Source organism: Rhinoderma darwinii, chromosome 1, assembly GCF_050947455.1.
Source record: "Rhinoderma darwinii isolate aRhiDar2 chromosome 1, aRhiDar2.hap1, whole genome shotgun sequence".
In the NCBI taxonomy this organism is placed as follows: Eukaryota; Metazoa; Chordata; class Amphibia; order Anura; family Rhinodermatidae; genus Rhinoderma; species Rhinoderma darwinii.
This window is the reverse complement of record NC_134687.1, coordinates 216,112,439-216,131,496: the sequence shown is the minus strand read 5'-3', so window position 1 is coordinate 216,131,496 and position 19,058 is coordinate 216,112,439. Positions and strand designations below refer to the sequence as shown.

The window sequence follows — 19,058 nt, the reverse complement described above, 5'->3', positions numbered from 1 at the left end:
ATCTATCTGTGTGCACCCTGCGGCTACAGACTGCTGATTAGTTATCAGCATCCGTGGCAATTTTTTTACGCAGGTTTTTTTAGGTCTTTTTTTCACCCGCAGCTTTCCATAGTGTGCGTAGCAAGTTAGTTAGAGTACAGGTTTTTTTTAGTAATAGATAGCGTCAGTTACTGACGGACGTTCAGTTGTTTTTTTACTGACGTTCGTCCAGTAAATTTTTAGAACCTAGTTTTGCTGTAGCAAGTTAGTTAGACTACAGGGTTTTTTTAGTAATAGATAGCGTCAGTTACTGACGGACGTTCAGTTGTTTTTTTACTGATGTTCGTCCAGTAAATTTTTAGAACCTAGTTTTGCTGTAGCAAGTTAGTTAGACTACAGGTTTTTTTTAGTAATAGATAGCGTCAGTTACTGACGGACGTTCAGTTGTTTTTTTACTGACGTTCGTCCAGTAAATTTTTAGAACCTAGTTTTACTGTAGCACGTTAGATAGACTACAGTTTTTTTTTAGTAATAGATAGCGTCAGTTACTGACGGACGTTCAGTTGTTTTTTTACTGACGTTCGTCCAGTAAATTTTTAGAACCTAGTTTTTCTGTAGCAAGTTAGTTAGACTACAGGGTTTTTTTTGTAATAGATAGCGTCAGTTACTGACGGACGTTCAGTTGTTTTTTTACTGACGTTCGTCCAGTAAATTTTTAGAACCTAGTTTTGCTGTAGCAAGTTAGTTAGACTACAGGTTTTTTTTAGTAATAGATAGCGTCAGTTACTGACGGACGTTCAGTTGTTTTTTTACTGACGTTCGTCCAGTAAATTTTTAGAACCTAGTTTTACTGTAGCACGTTAGATAGACTACAGTTTTTTTTTAGTAATAGATAGCGTCAGTTACTGACGGACGTTCAGTTGTTTTTTTACTGACGTTCGTCCAGTAAATTTTTAGAACCTAGTTTTGCTGTAGCAAGTTAGTTAGACTACAGGGTTTTTTTTGTAATAGATAGCGTCAGTTACTGACGGACGTTCAGTTGTTTTTTTACTGACGTTCGTCCAGTAAATTTTTAGAACCTAGTTTTGCTGTAGCAAGTTAGTTAGACTACAGTTTTTTTTTAGTAATAGATAGCGTCAGTTACTGACGGACGTTCAGTTGTTTTTTTACTGACGTTCGTCCAGTAAATTTTTAGAACCTAGTTTTACTGTAGCACGTTAGATAGACTACAGGTTTTTTTTAGTAATAGAAAGCGTCAGTTACTGATGGACGTTCAGTTGTTTTTTTCTAACTGACGATCGTACAGTAAATTCTATTCTTTTTTTTTTCCTTTTCTTCTCTTCTTTCTTATCTTCTAATTTCTGTTCACTATACACGTGTAAAAACACCACACATACACACACCCCCCTGTGTAAAAATAAAAGTTGATTACACGTGTAAAAACACCACACATCCCCCTGTAATAAATCAAAATGTCTGAATCGTCCAGAAGGATGTATTCAGTCGAGGAGGCATATGCCATCATTGCCTCTGACACTGAGTCGGCCAGCGAGGGAGAGGAGGAATATGCCCCACTCCTTTTAGTTTCCTTCTCTTCCTCCTCCAGTGATGAGGAACCCCCCAACGGCGACCCAGGAGAGCAGCTGAGCCAACCCCAATGATTGATACCGTGTGGACTCCACTCCCTGAAAATTATGAGCCTCAAATTCCTGATTTTATAGGCAGCTCACGAATTCAGTTTGAGACTGAAGGCCTCACAGAAATTGACTTTTTCAAGGTCTTTTTCTCTGAGGAGTTTGTTAATTTAATGGTGGCCCAGACGAATCTGTACGTCCAACAATTTTTAACCCAAAACCACACTTCATCATTTGTTAGGTGGACCCCAGTAGATGCAGCGGAGATGATGACATTTTGGGGCCTTGTGCTGCATATGGGACTAGTGAGGAAGCCAGAGGTTAGGCAATACTGGAGTGCGGATATTTTGTACAGCACCCCAATTTACCTCATGGCCATGACCCGGACTCGCTTTGAAGCCATTTTAAAATTCTTGCATTATAATGATAATGCACAGTGCCCGCCCCAGAACGACCCCACATTTGACCGTCTTTTTAAAATCAGGCCACTCATTGATCATTTCTCCACCAAATTTTCACAAATTTCACCAAATTTTCCCGATAAATATATTTCCATAGACGAGTCCCTTGTTCATTTTAAGGGGAGGCTTAAATTCCGCCAATACCTGCCCAATAAGAGGACAAGGTATGGAATTAAATTGTACAAAATGTGTGAGAGTACATCTGGGTATACACACAGGTTTAGGGTTTACGAAGGGAAGGACTCTATTATTGAACCCCCAGAATGCCCCCCGTCCTGGGAGTTAGTGGGAAAATAGTGTTGGATTTGATGCACCCATTGCTGGACAAGGGTTATCACCTTTACGTTGATAACTTCTATACCAGCATCCCACTATTTAAGTTCCTTTCTGCCAGAAGTACTGTAGCATGCGGTACTGTGCGCAAAAATCAGAGAGGCCTCCCTAAAACACTGCTTAGCCAAAGCCTCAGAAGGAATGAGAGCAGGGAACTATGCAGCGAGAACATGCTGTTCGTCAAATATAAGGACAAGAGGGATGTCCTTATATTGACCACAATTGATGGCAGCGGCAGCACCCCTGTCCCTGAACGAGGTACCACCACAGTGGCCCAGAAGCCAAATTGCATCCTGGGCTACAATAAGTACATGGGCGGGGTTGATCTCTCTGATCAAGTACTGAAGCCTTATAGTGCCCTATGGAAAACAAAGACATGGTACAAAAAGCTGGCCGTGCACATTGTACAGATGCCAATGTATAATGCTTACGTACTATCCCGATGTGCAGGCCGGACAGGGACATTCCTTAACTTCCAAGAGGTGGTGATCAAGGCACTTCTATTTGGGAACCAGGCAGGGAAGGGCCCAAGCACATCTGCTGGTAGCGATACTCCACGCATTGTACCAGGGCAACATTTCCCCAATGAAGTGCCCCAAATTTCGAAGAAGAGAAGGACACAAAAAAGGTGCAGAGTGTGTTCCAAAAGGGGAATAAGAAAAGACACTATTTACCACTGTGAAACCTGCCCCGAAAAACCAGGCCTGTGTATCAAGGATTGCTTCAAAGAGTACCATACATCCATAAATTAGTAATTTCATGATTCATTAACCCCTTTATTATGCCAAAAGCAACATTGCGTCCACACACATATCCAGCTAAATCCTAGTTCCAAAAGTCAAATGGCGCTTCTGAGCCCTGCAGTGTGTCCAAACAGCTGTTTATGACAACATGTGGGGTGTTGTTTTACTCGGGAGAAATTGCTTTACAAATGTTGTGGAGCTTTTTCTCCTTTAGTCCTCGTGGAAATGAGAAAAAATTAGCTAAACCTACATTTTCTTTGAAAAAATGTAGATTTTCATTTTCACTGCCTACTTCCAGAAATTTCGGCAAAACAACTGTGGGGTCAAAATGCTCACTATACCCCTAGATAATTTCCTCAAGGGGTGCAGTTTCCAAAATGGGGTCACTTGTGGGGGGTTTCCACTGTTTTGGCCCCTCAGGTTCTTTGCACATGTGACATGGCCTCCCAAAACCATCCCTGTCAAATTTGAGCTCCAAATGGCGCTCTTTCTCTTCTGAGCCCTGCCGTGTGTCCAAACAGCCGTTTATGACCACATGTGGGATACTGTTTTACTCTGGAGAAATTGCTTTACAAATGTTGTGGAGCTTTTTCTCCTTTAGTCCTCGTGGAAATGAGAAAAAATTAGCTAAACCTACATTTTCTTTGAAAAAATGTAGATTTTCATTTTCACTGCCTACTTCCAGAATTTTCTGCAAAAGATCTGTGGGGTCAAAATGCTCACTATACCCCTAGATAATTTCCTCAAGGGGTGTCGTTTACAAACTGGGGTCACTTGTGGGGGGTTTCCACTGTTTTGGCCCCTCGGGGGCTTTGCATATGCGACATGGCCTCTGCTAACTATTCCTGCTAAATTTGAGCTCCAAAAGCCAAATGGCGCTCTTTCCCTTCTGAGCCCTGCTGTGTGTCCAAACAGCCAATTATGACCACATGTGGGGTATTGTTTTACTCGGGAGAAATTGCTTTACAAATTTGGTGGAGCTTTTTCTCCTTTAGTCCTCGTGGAAATGAGAAAAAATAAGCTAAACCTACATTTTCTTTTAAAAAATTTAGATTTTCATGTTCACGGCCTACTTCCAAAAATGTCTGCAAATAACCTGTGGGGTCAAAATGCTCACTATACCCCTAGATAATTTCCTCAAGGGGTGTAGTTTCCAAAATGGGGTCACTTGTGGGGGGTTTCCACTGTTTTGGCCCCTCAGGGGCTTTGCATATGCGACATGGCCTCTGCAAACCATTCCTGCTAAATATGAGCTCCAAAAGCCAAATGGCGCTATTTCCCTTCTGAGCCCTGCCGTGTGTCCAAACAGCCGTTTATGACCACATGTGGGGTACTGTTTTACTCAGGAGAAATTGCTTTACAAATATTGTGGCGCTTTTTCTCTTTTAGTCATCGTGGAATTGAGAAAAAATTAGCTAAACCTACATTTTCTTTGAAAAAATTTAGATTTTCATTTTCACTGCCTAGTTCCAAAAATTTCTGCAAATAACCAGTGGGGTCAAAATACTCACAATACCCCTAGATAATTTCCTCAAGGGGTGTAGTTTCCAAAATAGTGCCACTTGTGGGGGTTTCCACTGTTTTGGCACCGCAAGAGCCCTGCAAACTTGACATGGTGCCTAAAATATATTCTAATAAAAAGGAGGCCCCAAAATCCACTAGGTGCTTCTTTACTTCTGAGGCCTGTGCTTCAGTCCATAAGCACACCAGGGCCACATGTGGGATATTTCCTAAATCTGCAGAACCTGGGCAACAAATATTGAGTTGCGTTTCTCTGGTAAAACCTTCTGTGTTACAAAAAAAAGGGATTAAAAATGAATTTCTGCAAAAAAAAAATGAAATTTGTAAATATCACCTCTACTTTGCTTTAATTCCTGCGCAATGTCTAAAGGGTTAAGAAACTTTCTAAATGCTGTTTTGAATACTTTGAGGGGTGCAGTTTTTAAAATGGGTGACTTATTGGGGGTTTCTAATATCTAAGGACCTCAAAGCCACTTCACAACTGAACTGGCCCCTGTAAAAATAGCATTTTGAAATTTTCTTGAAAATGTGAGAAATTGCTGCTAAAGTTCTAAGCCTTGTAACGTCCTAGAAAAATAAAATGATGTTCAAAAAACGCTGCCAAACTAAAGTAGACATATGGGGGATGTTAATTAGCAAAATTTTTGTGTGGTATAACTGCCCGTCTTACAAGCAGATACATTTAAATTGAGAAAAATGCTAATTTTTTCAATTTTTCGCTAAATTTTGGTGTTTTTCACAATTAAATACTGAATGTATCGGGTAAATTTTGCCAGTAACATAAAGTCCAATGTGTCACGAGTAAACAGTCTCAGAATCGCTTGGATAGGTAAAAGCATTGCGGAGTTATTACCACATAAAGTGAAACATGTCAGATTTGAAAAATGAGGCTCTGTCAGGAAGGTCAAAAGTGCCCAAAGAGGGAAGGGGTTAAATAGCATTTCCATTATTATTATTATTATTATTATTATTATTATTATTATTATTATTATTATTATTATTATTATTATTATTATTATTTATTTGTATTATTAATAATAATAATATTATTATCATAATAATCATGCCTTCACAAAAAGGAATGTTTTCATCATAGAGCAGGGAAGTTGCAGGGAATTCACAAGCGATCAAAAGTCCTAAGAACAACAACAAAATTACCTACTTTTCCTTTTCATCAGACAACTCCTTTAAGGTAACCCTTTGGGTTTTGTTAAGATTAGGATGATGTTTCAATAGGAAGGGGAATGTAATCATCCAAAAAACACCAATATTCTCACTGTATGGCATCCGATACAGGCATCCGTTTAACGTATATGTCAATAGTTTTACTGGCGTATACATCAAATGGAAACCATTAAACGCAGTGGGAAAAGAGTCTAACACATTTTCCAGAGATCAAATTTATTGATGTCACATGACCATAACAATCAGTGGCGGATTAAGTAGACCATGGGCCCTGGGCTGTTACCCAAACTTGGGCCCCCCTTCCTCACCGCCGCCCTGCCGCGCCGTAACTATTTTTGACACTACTTTTTTGGGCAAGCATTAACAGTGTTACGATTTCCCTTGTCACAGCGCGGTGTCCCTACATACTGAGAGTATCACACTGTGCAGGGACACAACCTCCTGACAAGGGGAATTGTCTATCAGTCCTGGACTGCAGAAAGACTTTTTGTGAAATACAAGGATTCCGAAAATAAACATGTCAGGAGAGGTGACAGATTCTCTATAAATCTAGTGACTCACAGGTGACGACGTCTCAGATTCTAGTAGTTTTTTTCCTCTTTTCTTCTCCATCCGGTCCAGCGCTCATGACGACTTCTCCCGGCCATGACTCATTTCTGCAGAATTTGCCACTCAGACGTCTCCTCACTTTTCCAACATTTCCACACCTATAAACGAAAATAAAGTTATCTTGGTGCCACATACTGTGCCCCTAAATATAATAGCACCAAACACTGCGTGCCTGAATATAATAATACCACACACTGTAAAACACCACATACACACAGCCCCCTGTACATAGTGCCACACACAGCCCCTGTAGATATTACACACCCCCATAGATATCGCCATACACAGCCCCCTCTATATATCACACATCCTCCCCGTAGAGAGCGTTACACACAGCCCCATATAGATAGTGCCATACAGCCCCCTGTAGAGAGCGCCACACAGCCCTCCCCCTCTTGTAAATAGCACCAAAAAGCCCCCCCTATAAAGAGCGCCACACACATACCACTGTGGATAGCACTACACAGCCCCCCCTTGTATATAGTGGCACACAGCGCTCCCCCTTGTATATAGTGCCACACAGCGCTCCCCTTGTATATAGTGCCACACAGCGCTCCCCCTTGTATATAGTGGCAAACAGCGCTCCCCCTTGTATATAGTGACACACAGCGCTCCGCCTTGTATATAGTGCCACACAGCGCTCCGCCTTGTATATAGTGCCACACAGCGCTCCCCCTTGTATATAGTGGCACACAGCGCTCCCCCTTGTATATAGTGCCACAAGGTTATGTACACATTTAAAAACTTTATATCATAATTTATATATATATATATATATATATATATATATATATATATATATATATATTACCCAATTACCCTAATATAGACATGTAATATATTACAATTTACGGTAAACAATGACGATTACAAATAAAAGGTCTATTTTAGGGTAAAACTATGTTATTACCAAAAAAAATAGCTGAAACGTAAAAAAGCTTATTTGTTTACTATTATTTTCAAACTTTATGAATAAAAATTGTAAAATAGCAAAAAAGGTGTGTATAAAAACGATAAAAAACGAAACCTGCATTGTCTACGGAAAAAACGTCGCAAAAATCACGTCGTTTTTATTTCTTTTTTATAAAAATTTGTGTTTGGTGCAACTTTGTAATTACGTTTTATTAAAAAATATTTTTACTTTTTGAGATACAGCTGCTTTGTATCCTGTATCCGTCAGGTCAGCAGGACTGACAGGATCAGTGACACGCAGGATCCACCTCAAATCTATCACATCTAAGATTATAATTTAGCGCAGGGCCCGTTTCACTGATCCCTTCAGTCCTGCTGACCTGACGGATACAGGATACAAAGCAGCTGTATCTCAAAAAGTAAAAATATTTTTTAATAAAATGTAATTACAAAGTTGCACCAAACACACATTTTTATAAAAAATAAATAAAAACGACGTGATTTTTGCGTCGTTTTTTCCGTAGACAATGCAGGTTTCTTTTTTTTTTATCGTTTTTATACACACCTTTTTTGCTATTTTAGAATTTTTATTCATAAAGTTTGAAAATAATAGTAAAAAAATAAGCTTTTTTTACGTTTCAGCTATTTTTTGGGGTAATAACATCGTTTTACCCTAAAATAGACCTTTTATTTGTAATCGTCATTGTTTACCGTAAATGTTAATATATTACATGTCTATATTAGGGTAATTGGGTCAGCGCTAGCGTTACAACAATGATTGGCGGGGGACGACGACGGTTTTTATTGGGGTGGGTATTTTATGTGTATTTATTATTTCATTATTTTTTGCACTTTACTTTCCTATTTTTTTATTACTGTGGTCTGTTTCTCAAAGGTCAAAAAAGACCTTTGGGGAACTTTATATATATTTTTTCTTTCTTTTACACCATGTTTTTCCACTGTAACTGGAGCTGCACAGCAGCCCCAGTTACAGGGGAAATCAGCCCTCTCATAGTGACGATTGTCACTAATAGGGCTGTGCTGGGTCTAGTTAGACCCAGCAGCAGCCTGCCACTAACGGCACCCGGCGATCATGTGACCAGTCACATGATCACCGGGAGGAATAGAGACAGCGCCGCTGCTGCTGTCTCTATTCCTATAAACAGCGTTCATTGAACGCTGTGTAAGAAGACATCGGAGAAGACAGACGCAACGAAAGCTGCTTCTGTCTTCTCCTCAGGGTCCCCGGCAGTCACTGACAGCCGGAGACCCGACATTCAGCTGCCCGATCGCGCGGGCAGCAAGTTAAAACCCGAGCCGTAGAAAGTCTATGGCTCGGGTTTTAAGGACCCGTCCCTGACCGCTGGCCGTAAAAATACAGCCAGCGGTCGGGAACCAGTTGGGCAGGAGGATAAGCCTGCTGTACTGACCTCAGCGCCGGTGACCGACTGCCCGGCTCTTGTCTTGCAGATTCGGAGTAACAGAACAGCCGTCCGTCGCTGTTCTGTTACTCAATGGCGGCGGCCCGCACTTGTCAGGGAGGCGTGTCCTACCCCTTTCCCGGCCAATTCCCTGCTCCTCCCCTCCTCATCTTCGTTAGTTAGCAGCGCTAGCGCGCTGAATAGGTACCTTTGCAAGATGATGTGCGGTTCGGGCTGCCATGGGCCCCCTGGGAGCCTCGGGCCCCGGGCGGCCGCCCGAATCGCCCATATGATAATCCGCCACTGATAACAATCAGTAGACCAATTACGTGTGTGCTTGCACTAGATCCTTACCTTTTATAGTAAACACAATATCACACGGGAGGCTCTAATAGTAGGTGTTACAGATGAATTTTTTTTAGGTGTGAGGACAAAAAGAATATGCCAGAGAGTAGCCATACACCTTGGGTTTTCTCATAGTATAAGTGATGCGCCTTGAAATACATGGGATTCTAATCCATATTTTCCACAAAAACATACATAAACATGGGATAACTTAAAGAGGCTCTGTCACCACATTATAAGTGCCCTATCTCCTACATAATGCAGTGCTTTTTATTTAGAAAAACAATCAATTTTTACTACGTTATTAGCGATTTTAGCTTTATGCTAATTACTTTCTTAATGGACAACTGGGCATGTTTTTACTTTTGACCAAGTGGGCGTTGTAAAGAGGAGTGTATGATGCTGACCAATCAGCGTTATACACTTCTCTCCATTCATTTACTCAGCGCATAGTGACACTGCGTTGTTCACTATGTGCTGTCTTATATTGACACATTAACGTGACTGAAGTGTTTAGACAGGGAATAGACGTTCCTTCCAGCCAGGACGGGATGTCTATTCACAATCCCGACACTTCTGTAACGTTTCTGTGGTACTTTCAGCAGAGCAAGCGTAATCTCGTTGTAACCTGTCATTTACAGCGTGATCTCGCGAGATTACACTTGCTCTGCTGTAAGTACCACAGAAACATTACCGAAGTATCGGGATTGTGAATAGACATCCCGTCCTGGCTGGAAGGAATGTTAATTCACTGTCTAAACAATTCAGTAACGTTAATGTGTCAGTATAAGACAGCACATAGTGATCTAGCAGGATCCCTATGCGCTGTGTAAATAAATGGAGAGAAGTGTATGACGCTGATTGGTCTCTGATTGGTCAGCGTCATACACTTCTCTCCACAACGTCCACTTGGTCTAAAGTAAAAATATGCCCAGTTGTCCATTAAGAAAGTAATTAGCATAAAGCTAAAATTGCTCATTACGTGGTAAAAATAGATAGTTTTTCTAAATAAAAACCACTGCTGTTATCGACATTACAGTGCCGATCACATTATGTAGGAGATAGGGCACTTATAATGTGGTGACAGAGCCTCTTTAAAGCAACTGGACACACACTAGTGACCTGTTGGTTTTGTATATATCTAACTCATTGGGAATCAAATGCATCACCTTATGCAATGGCTCACCTTTCACTAATATTGCCCCATTTGTTAACAGGTCCATTGGGTCTGAACTCACCTAATAACCAGTTATCTCTTTAAAGAGGCTCTGTCACCAGAATAAAAATGCTCTATCTCCTTCATCAGTTTATCGGCGCTGGAATGTAGTTACTAGCAATGTGTTTTTATTTTAAAAACAATGTTTTATAACAAAGTTATGGTGTTTAGAACATTTATGCAAATGAGGTCCTTAATGCCCAACTTTAATTTTCAACCAAGTGGGCGTATGACAAAGAGGTGTATGACGCTGGCCAATCTGCATCATGCACCTCTCTGCCTTACACCCAAGCTAGATTCACTGAGCAGCGTGATCTCGCGAGACCGCGCTGTGACGTCACTTCTGCCCACAGGTCCTTCATCCCTCCGTCTGAAGACAACATCTTTCGTCTCCCTCCAGGCTGCTGCTACTACCGATCCGACGACTGGGACTTCTCATCGGCCTGGAGGGAGACGAAAGATGTCTTCAGACGCAGGGATGAAGGACCTGTGGGCAGAAGTGACGTCACAGCGCGGTCTCGCGAGATCACGCTGCTCAGTGAATCTAGCTTGGGTGTAAGGCAGAGAGGTGCATGATGCAGATTGGCCAGCGTCATACACCTCTTTGTCATACGCCCACTTGGTTGAAAATTAAAAAACGCCCAGTTGGGCATTAAGGACCTCATTTGCATACATTTTCTAAACGCCATAACTTTGTTAAAAAACAACGTTTTTAAAATAAAAACACATTGCTAGTAACTACATTCCAGCGCCGATAAACTGATGTAGGAGATAGAGCATTTTTATTCTGGTGACAGAGCCTCTTTAAGACCGGAAAAGTGCCCTTACTTATTTTAGGTAAAAATTTGCATCAAAAGAGAGAAGAGAGAAAAAAAAAAGATGATGATAATCCCATGCTGGTTCCTGAATTACATTTAGGTAATTAAATTACTGTATGGTGCCCTTAACAAAATATACAAGAAAATAAATGTATAGCATAATTAGAAATACTAACCCTATAACAATTTAAAAAGCCAATAGGGCCCATAAGCATGTAGGTTGGCATTATGATTCAGCATGCCATTATGATGTAATAGTGCACAACATTCAGGTGTTATCTTGTCACAAGGTTCCACGCCTACACCGCCGCTCATGTGATTTAAAAAAAAAAACCACCATAGAGTTGTAAAAACAATATCTAATTCATTGCGTCAGCTCCATTATTATTGTCTGTGAGTCAGTGTATAATTATTGTCCAAAGAGATAACAAAGTGATTCATATATAATTGTTTACCAACTCTTGGATCAATACTTTAGGTCAGTAGTTTGCATTCTCTTTTTTTTTTAAAAGTCAAAACCAGGAGTGAATCCTTTTATACACTTTTTTTTTTTTTTGCGTTTTAAATTGACTGTAAAAAGCACCAAGCGTTTTTTATGGCGTTATTTCTGGCGTTTTTTACATGCCTCTTTGGTGGTGTTTTTATTTAGTGTCATTTTGTGCATGCGTTTTTCCTGGAGTTTTTCGAAGTTCTATGGGATAAAAACACCATAAAAAAACAGAGCATTCTGTGTTTTGTTAAAAACAAAGCTGACCTCAAAAATGCCACATACGAAAATGCTGTGTATGTAACCATTCTTATATTATACTACAGACTTTTTATAATAATATCTGGCTAAAGCGGTCTTTCCCAGTGAAAAAGGTCATCAAAAAATGCATCAAAATGCTGTGTGTAAAAGCGGCCTGACACAGAAAAATTATAATGGAAAATACTTCTCTTTTTTTATTGGCCTTAGTGTTAGTTTTCAGTGAAATTCTTCTACGTATTTGTTTTGCATTATTAACATTTCTAGTGAGGTTCTAAGTTCTCCAGCTAAATTTAGGATTGGAGAAATGGTGAATGGTATATTTTGATGGCTGTGAAGCGACTTTCCTCCTCTGTTTTTAGTGCAGTGCTGAATAGCAGCGTTATTAAATATAGACTGGTTTCTAATGGTGCTCATTCACGATGAAGCCGATTTGCAGTAACTTCCGCACATGACGAGTACAGATGAAGCACATAAAAGCCATGTGCTTCACCTGGAGTTGCAACAATTTGTGGTAAATCACATTCGGATTTTGCTGCGCGGTTCTCAAGTTTGGCCACATCATGTACGGGCACCCTAAGGGTACATCTTCTAACAGCTACAGTTTCTTTTTAAATGGGGATTGCAGACAGTGTGTCAAGAGGCACAGGCATAAATTAAAGCTCCTGGGCCCCATAGTTAAGTTGTTTGGCGTTGAGTCGAATTCGAAGGTTTTCGCTTTTTGGCCGCAATTTTTCCATGAAGACAACTTCTGGCCAGACGTCTCCGAACAGTAGATGTGTGTACCTGGTTCCCACTAGTTTCCGCCAGTTCTGAGTTCATGGCACTGCTGGACATCTTCCGATTTCAAAGGGAAGTCAGCATGGTGTGTCTTTAATCTGTTGCACTAAGTTTCCTTCCACTGCGTCTACAGTCCTCAACGTTACCTGTTTCTTTGTGCTTCTTTAAAAGAGCTTGAACAGCACTTCTTGAAACCCCAAACTGCTTTGAAATCTCTGCCTGGGAGAGACCTTGCTGATGCAGTATAACTGCCTTGTGTCTTGTTGTCTTTTTGTTGTGCTCAGTCTTAATATGGTGGACCTGTGACATGAAACTGTATTCCACAACCTCACCTTTGTAGCAGAGTTTGGCTGTACCTTACCCAGTTTTAAGCCCCTGCTACACAGCTGTTTCTGTTACAGTTAATGACTGTGTTTCAATCTACTGTAATATGAAAATGATGATCAATATCACCTGTTTGGTATAATTGCTTAATTATACACCTGACTAAACTCCTATACTCCGAACGAGTGTTCGTACGAGGACTCATCTGCCCCATTATTGACCCGTGTAAAAGGGTCTGTTTAATATTACTCTGGTAAAGGGCGATGAATAAAAAAGCTGTCAGTAGAAAAGCAACATGATGACTGGGCAGTGATCAACACACCTTTTCTCTATCATTTACTTACTCAGGCCACACAAACAGACAGTTTTGATGCAGTTTTTGGCTCAGTTTTTTTTCAGCTAAAGCCAATAATGAAAGGAAGGAAAGCCATAAAGAAAAGACTGATGCATCTCCTTTCTATTGTGTTTTTCTAAAGAAAACTGTGCCAGTCAGTTTTTGTAGAGGAGTGGGTCAATTTTCATTTGCTGGGCACTGCCACATTCTTTTACATTTTTGTAACATTTGCAAGTTGTAAAAAATATGTTTTGTTCACTATTGCAAACTATACAGGTTAGACTGCTGGAAATGGCAGGTGAATCTACCTGTATCTGGACAACTGTGTACTTTGAAGGGGTTAAATAAGGCTAGGCCCTTTATCTTAACTCAATTATTGGTAAAACTCTGACTAGAAAACTTTGTAGCTATGTGACTCAATACTAACTGTGGCTGCTGTGCTTTATCATTTCCTGACCAAAGGTTGAGAGGCACCAATAGCCTTCTTAAGTTTGCAAAAGTTATTATATCAAAGTAAACTTTGTATAATATTTACCAAGCAAACAGCACAGTAAAATGTCCTATCTCAATACTTGAAATACAGTACTTGGAATAAAAGAAAAAAGTATACTATTAATTATTTTTTATGGGTATTTTGTTTAGTTTTGATTTTTTTTGTGCTGGAATATCATCATATTAAGCTATGGCAAACTGATGATGAATATATAGAAACAACTACAGATCAATGCATTCACAAACCTTTATGTAGCATACTATAAGACTGTACATCATCACTTAATACTATTAAATGAGGGTTATTTAATGGATAGGTAATTGAGGTGTGTATCGAATTATTAGACAGTAAATAGCTTCTTCTAGGGAAGAAAATTGCTTCTATGTCACCACCCATGTTAAAAGACATTCTCTTTCATATAAAGGGTGGGGGTAACAGGCTGGTAAAATTGCTTTAACTTTAAATTGTTTTAACTCTTAATAGCTTTGTTATTTACCAAACACAATTTAGAAATAGCTAATTTTTCAGTTTCAATGTACTGTAATCCTCCCAAATTCCCAAATAGAAACATGTAAAACAGAACAAGTTCAAAACTTAACACTGGGCAGTGGCGTAACTACCGTCGTAGCAGCCGTCCCTGCTATGGGGCCCGCGGCATGAGGGGGCCCGTGTCGCCTGCCGGCATGGGCCCCCACCATGGCCGGAGGCTCCGCTAGCAGCCGCTATGGCTGCTACAGCGCGACGCCACTGAACACTACGGCAGAGCAGGGAGGTATCTCCCCGCTCTGCCATTAAACAAAAGACATGTATCCACTATCCACAGGATAGGGGATACATGTGTGATCAGTGGCATTGATAGGGATAACGGGGGACTGAAAGTCCCCTGAAGTTCTTCATCACAAACCTGGACTTCCGGGGTCTGTGTCGGCAGCTCCGTAGAAATGAATGGAGCACCGGTCGCGCTTGTGCGCATGCGTGACCAGTGCTCCTTTCATTTTTATTGAGCTGCGCAGACGCCGGAAGCCAGAGGTTAGTCATGGAGAACTTCGGGGGACTTTCGGTCCCCCGTTCTCCCTATCAATGCCAGCGATCACACATGTTTCCCCTGTCCTGTGGATAGGGGATACATGTCTTTTGTAGGACACACTGCAGATTGCATTTTTTTGGGAGTGGCGACGCTGTATGGCATTCCCTACAGGGGGGGGCTGTATGGCGTTCCCTACAGGGGGGGGGGCTGTATGGCGTTCCCTACAGGGGGGGCTGTACGGCGTTCCCTACAGGGGGGGCTGTATGGCGTTCCCTACAGGGGGGGCTGTATGGTGTTATCTACAGGGGGGGGTTGTATGGCGTTCCCTACAGGGGGGGGCTGTATGGCGTTATCTACAGTGGGGCTGTATGGCGTTATCTACAGAGGGGGCTGTATGGCGTTATCTACAGAGGGGGCTGTATGGCGTTCCCTACAGGGGGGCTGTACGGTGTTCCCTACAGGGGGGGCTGTATGGCGTTCCCTACAGGGGGGGCTGTATGGCGTTCCCTACAGGGGGGGGCTGTATGGCGTTCCCTACAGGGGGGCGCTGTATGGTGTTATCTACAGGGGGGCTGTATGGCGTTATTTACAGGGGGATGTATGGCGCTATCTACAGAGGGGGCTGTATGGCGTTATCTACAGGGGGCTGTATGGCGTTATCTACAGAGGTATGTATGGCGTTATCTACAGGGGGGGGCTGTATGGTGTTCTCTACAGAGGGGGCTGTATGGCGTTCTCTACAGGGGGGCTGTATGGCGTTAATTACACGGGGATGTATGGCGCTATCTACAGAGGGGGCTGTACGCCGTTATCTACAGGGGGCTGTATGGCGTTATCTACAGGGGGGGGCTGTATGGTGTTCTCTACAGAGGGGGCTGTATGGCGTTATCTACAGGGGGGCTGTATGGCATTATTTACAGGGGGATGTATGGCGCTATCTACAGAGGGGGCTGTATGGCGTTCTCTACAGAGGGGGCTGTATGGCTTTATCTACAGGGGGGCTGTATGGCGTTAATTACAGGGGGATGTATGGCGCTATCTACAGAGGGGGCTGTACGGCATTATCTACAGGGGGCTGTATGGCGTTATCTACAGGGGGATGTATGGCGCTATCTACAGAGGGGACTGTATGGCGTTATCTACAGGGGGATGTATGGCGCTATCTACAGGGGGGCTGTATGGCATTATCTACAGGGGGGGGCTGTAAAAAAGGCACTATCTACAAGGGAGGGTTGTGTGACACCCAGAGGAGGGGGGGCCCCGCCCCAGTCAAAAGTTTGCTATGGGGCCCAGTCTTTCCTAGTTACGCCCCTAACACTGGGTATATGTTTGTTTGTTTGTTTGTTTGTTTGTATGTATATATGATATATGTAAGTATGTAGGTGTATGAAGATTTGCATCTGTGAATGCTTATGTATGTGTAGGTACATATTTGGGTCAGTATAAATCTATGTATCTGGGTATGTGTACAGTGGCGTAACTACCGCGGTAGCAGCAGTAGCGGCTGCTACGGGGCCCGGGGCTTGAGGGGGCCCGTGCCGCCAGCCGACACGCCCTCCCAAATGCCCGGTGGCGCCGCTAGCAGCCGTTATGGCTGCTACAGGGGTAGCACCGCTACTGTGGGGCCCGCGCCAACGAGCCTTACACAGGCACTCTCATGCCTGTAGGTGTCGCTAGCACCGGAGGGGGCCCCGGTGCTAGCGGCAGCCAAATACATGTATTAGCACTGAATGGCCGGGCATGTTCCGTGCCTGACCATCCAGTGCCTTACAATGACACTGATTGGCTAGCGGCGCGATGACATCATCGCGCCGCTTCCATGCTTGGAAGGTGCTGATTGGCGGGGCAAGTAATTCTGCCCCGCCAATCAGCGTCATTGGAGGACGCTCGTTCAGCTCCTGCAGACATGCTCAGAAGAGAGCATGTCTGCATCGCCAGTGAACAGCGTGGGAACCGGAGAATGTGAGTATGTCAACTTTATATATTTTTTTCCTCATAAAAATGTGAATGGCATTATCTATAGTGGGGGGTCTATCTACAGGGGGGGTCGTCTTTATGTGGGCTATTATATATAGGGGGGTCTATATGTGGGGCAGTAGCTACAGGGGGGTCTATATGTGGGGGTGGGGGCCACTATATACAGGGGGGTCTATATGTGGGCCACTATATACAGGGGGGGTCTATATGTGGGGCACTAGCTACAGGGGAGGTCTGTATGTGGGGATGTGGGCCACTATCTACAGGGGGGTCTATATGTGGGGCAGTATATGTGAGACACTATACAGGGGTGGGCTATATGTAGAGCACTATCTATAGGGGAGCTATTTTTTAGGGTACTTTCTATAGGGGTGGGCTATGTGTGGGACACTATATACAGGGGTGGGTTACCTGTGGGGCACTAGCAACAGGGTGGCTATATGTAGTGCGCAGTCTACAGGGGTGGGCTATATGTGGGACAATATCTACAGAGGTGGGCTATACGTGGAGCACTAACTATAGGGGAAGCTATATGTAGGGCAGCACGGTGGCTCAGTGGTTAGCACTATTGCCTTGCAGCTCTGGAGTCCATATGTGGGCACTATCTACAGGGGCTTCTATGTAGGTCACTATCTACAGGGGGCACTATCTACAGGGGGCACGGTGTGTGTGTGTGTGTGTGTGTGTGTGTGTGTGTGTGTGTGTGTGTGACAGTTATATTTAGAGGTGTTGAGAATTTTAACTTTGTTTACAGGTGCAGAAATGTTTTAAAAGTGAGAAGCTGAAGACATCTAAACGGAAAACTGCAGAAATGGGTCATGGCCGGGAGAAATCCATCATAGATGTCTGAACCGGAGTGAGAAGAAAAGAACTAGAATCTGAGACGTCACCGGTGAGTCACTTAATGTAAATGTTTATTCTGCCTCTAATCAGTATTGTAGTCACTGTATGATCTGCAGCGAGATGATGGTGGTATGATTTTTTTTTGTGAAACCGCATCTCCCAGCATATCCTTATCATTGTTTCGGCCATGCTGGGAGCTGTAGTTTTACGCCGTACAAACCTATGCGCAGTGGCGTAACTACCGCTATAGCAGCCGTAGCGACTTCTACGGGGCCTGCAGCATGAGGGGGCCCGTGCCACCCGCCGGCACGGCCCCTCCCATGGCCGCAGGCTCCGCTAGCAGCCGCTATGGCTGCTACAGCGAGACGCCACTGAAGGGGTTGTTCCTACAAAAGACATGCATCCCCTAACCACAGGATAGGGATACATGTGGGATCGCTGGGACGCCCAGCGATGAGGAGAACGGGGGACCGAAAGTCCCCCCTAAGTTCTCCATGGCAAACCTCGGACTTCCGTAGTCTGTCTGCAGCTCCATGGAAATGACTTGCGCACCGGTCGTGCTTGTGCGCATGCGTGACCAGCGCTCCTTTCATTTTTATTGAACTGCTCAGACGCCAGAAGTCCGAGGTTAGTCATGGAGAACTTCGGGGAACTTTCGGTCTCCTTATCGCTGCCAGCGATCACACATGTATCCCCTATCCTGTGGATAGGGGATGCATGTCTTTTGTAGGACAAACTATAGGCCGCTTTTTTTTTTGGGGGGGGGGCTGTATGGCGTAATCTACAGAGGGGGCTGTATGGCGTTATCTACAGAGGGGGTCTGTATGGCGTTATCTACAGAGGGGGCTGTATGGCGTTATCTACAGGGGGCTGTGTATGGTGCTATCTATAGGGGGGCGCTGTGTGGTGGAATCTATAGGGAGGCACTATCTACAAGGGGGGGGGGTTGTGTGATACCCAGCAGAGGGGGGGGGGGCCCAGTCAAAAGTTTGCTATGGGGCCCAGTCTTTCCTAGTTACGCCCCTGTATGTGTAGCATATGTTTCTACACATTTATGTATGTCTTTGTGTGTGTGTGTGTGTGTGTGTGTGTGTGTGTGTGTGTGTGTGTGTGTGTGTGTGTGTGTGTGTGTGGATATGCATATGTGAGTATGAATATATGTTTGTATATATTTGTGTGTATCTTTGTATGCATACATTTATGTATGTGTGGGTATGTGTCTGATCACTTGTTAAGCCTTTGCTATTGCAATATCTACTTAAATGCCAGAGCTATCCGCCCTCAGATACAACTGGACCAAAAGGGGCAATATTTGACAACATTAAAACAAAGACACTGTATAATTATATACGGTATAT

At 43.1% G+C, this 19,058-nt stretch overlaps 1 protein-coding gene across 2 annotated transcripts in view; it reads left to right on the top strand.

The window, feature by feature from the left end:
- The window catches only part of SH2D4A (SH2 domain containing 4A), a 123,956-nt gene that overhangs the window by 52,143 nt on the left and 52,755 nt on the right, over positions 1-19,058 (top strand). The gene's annotated exons all lie outside the window — the stretch shown is intronic.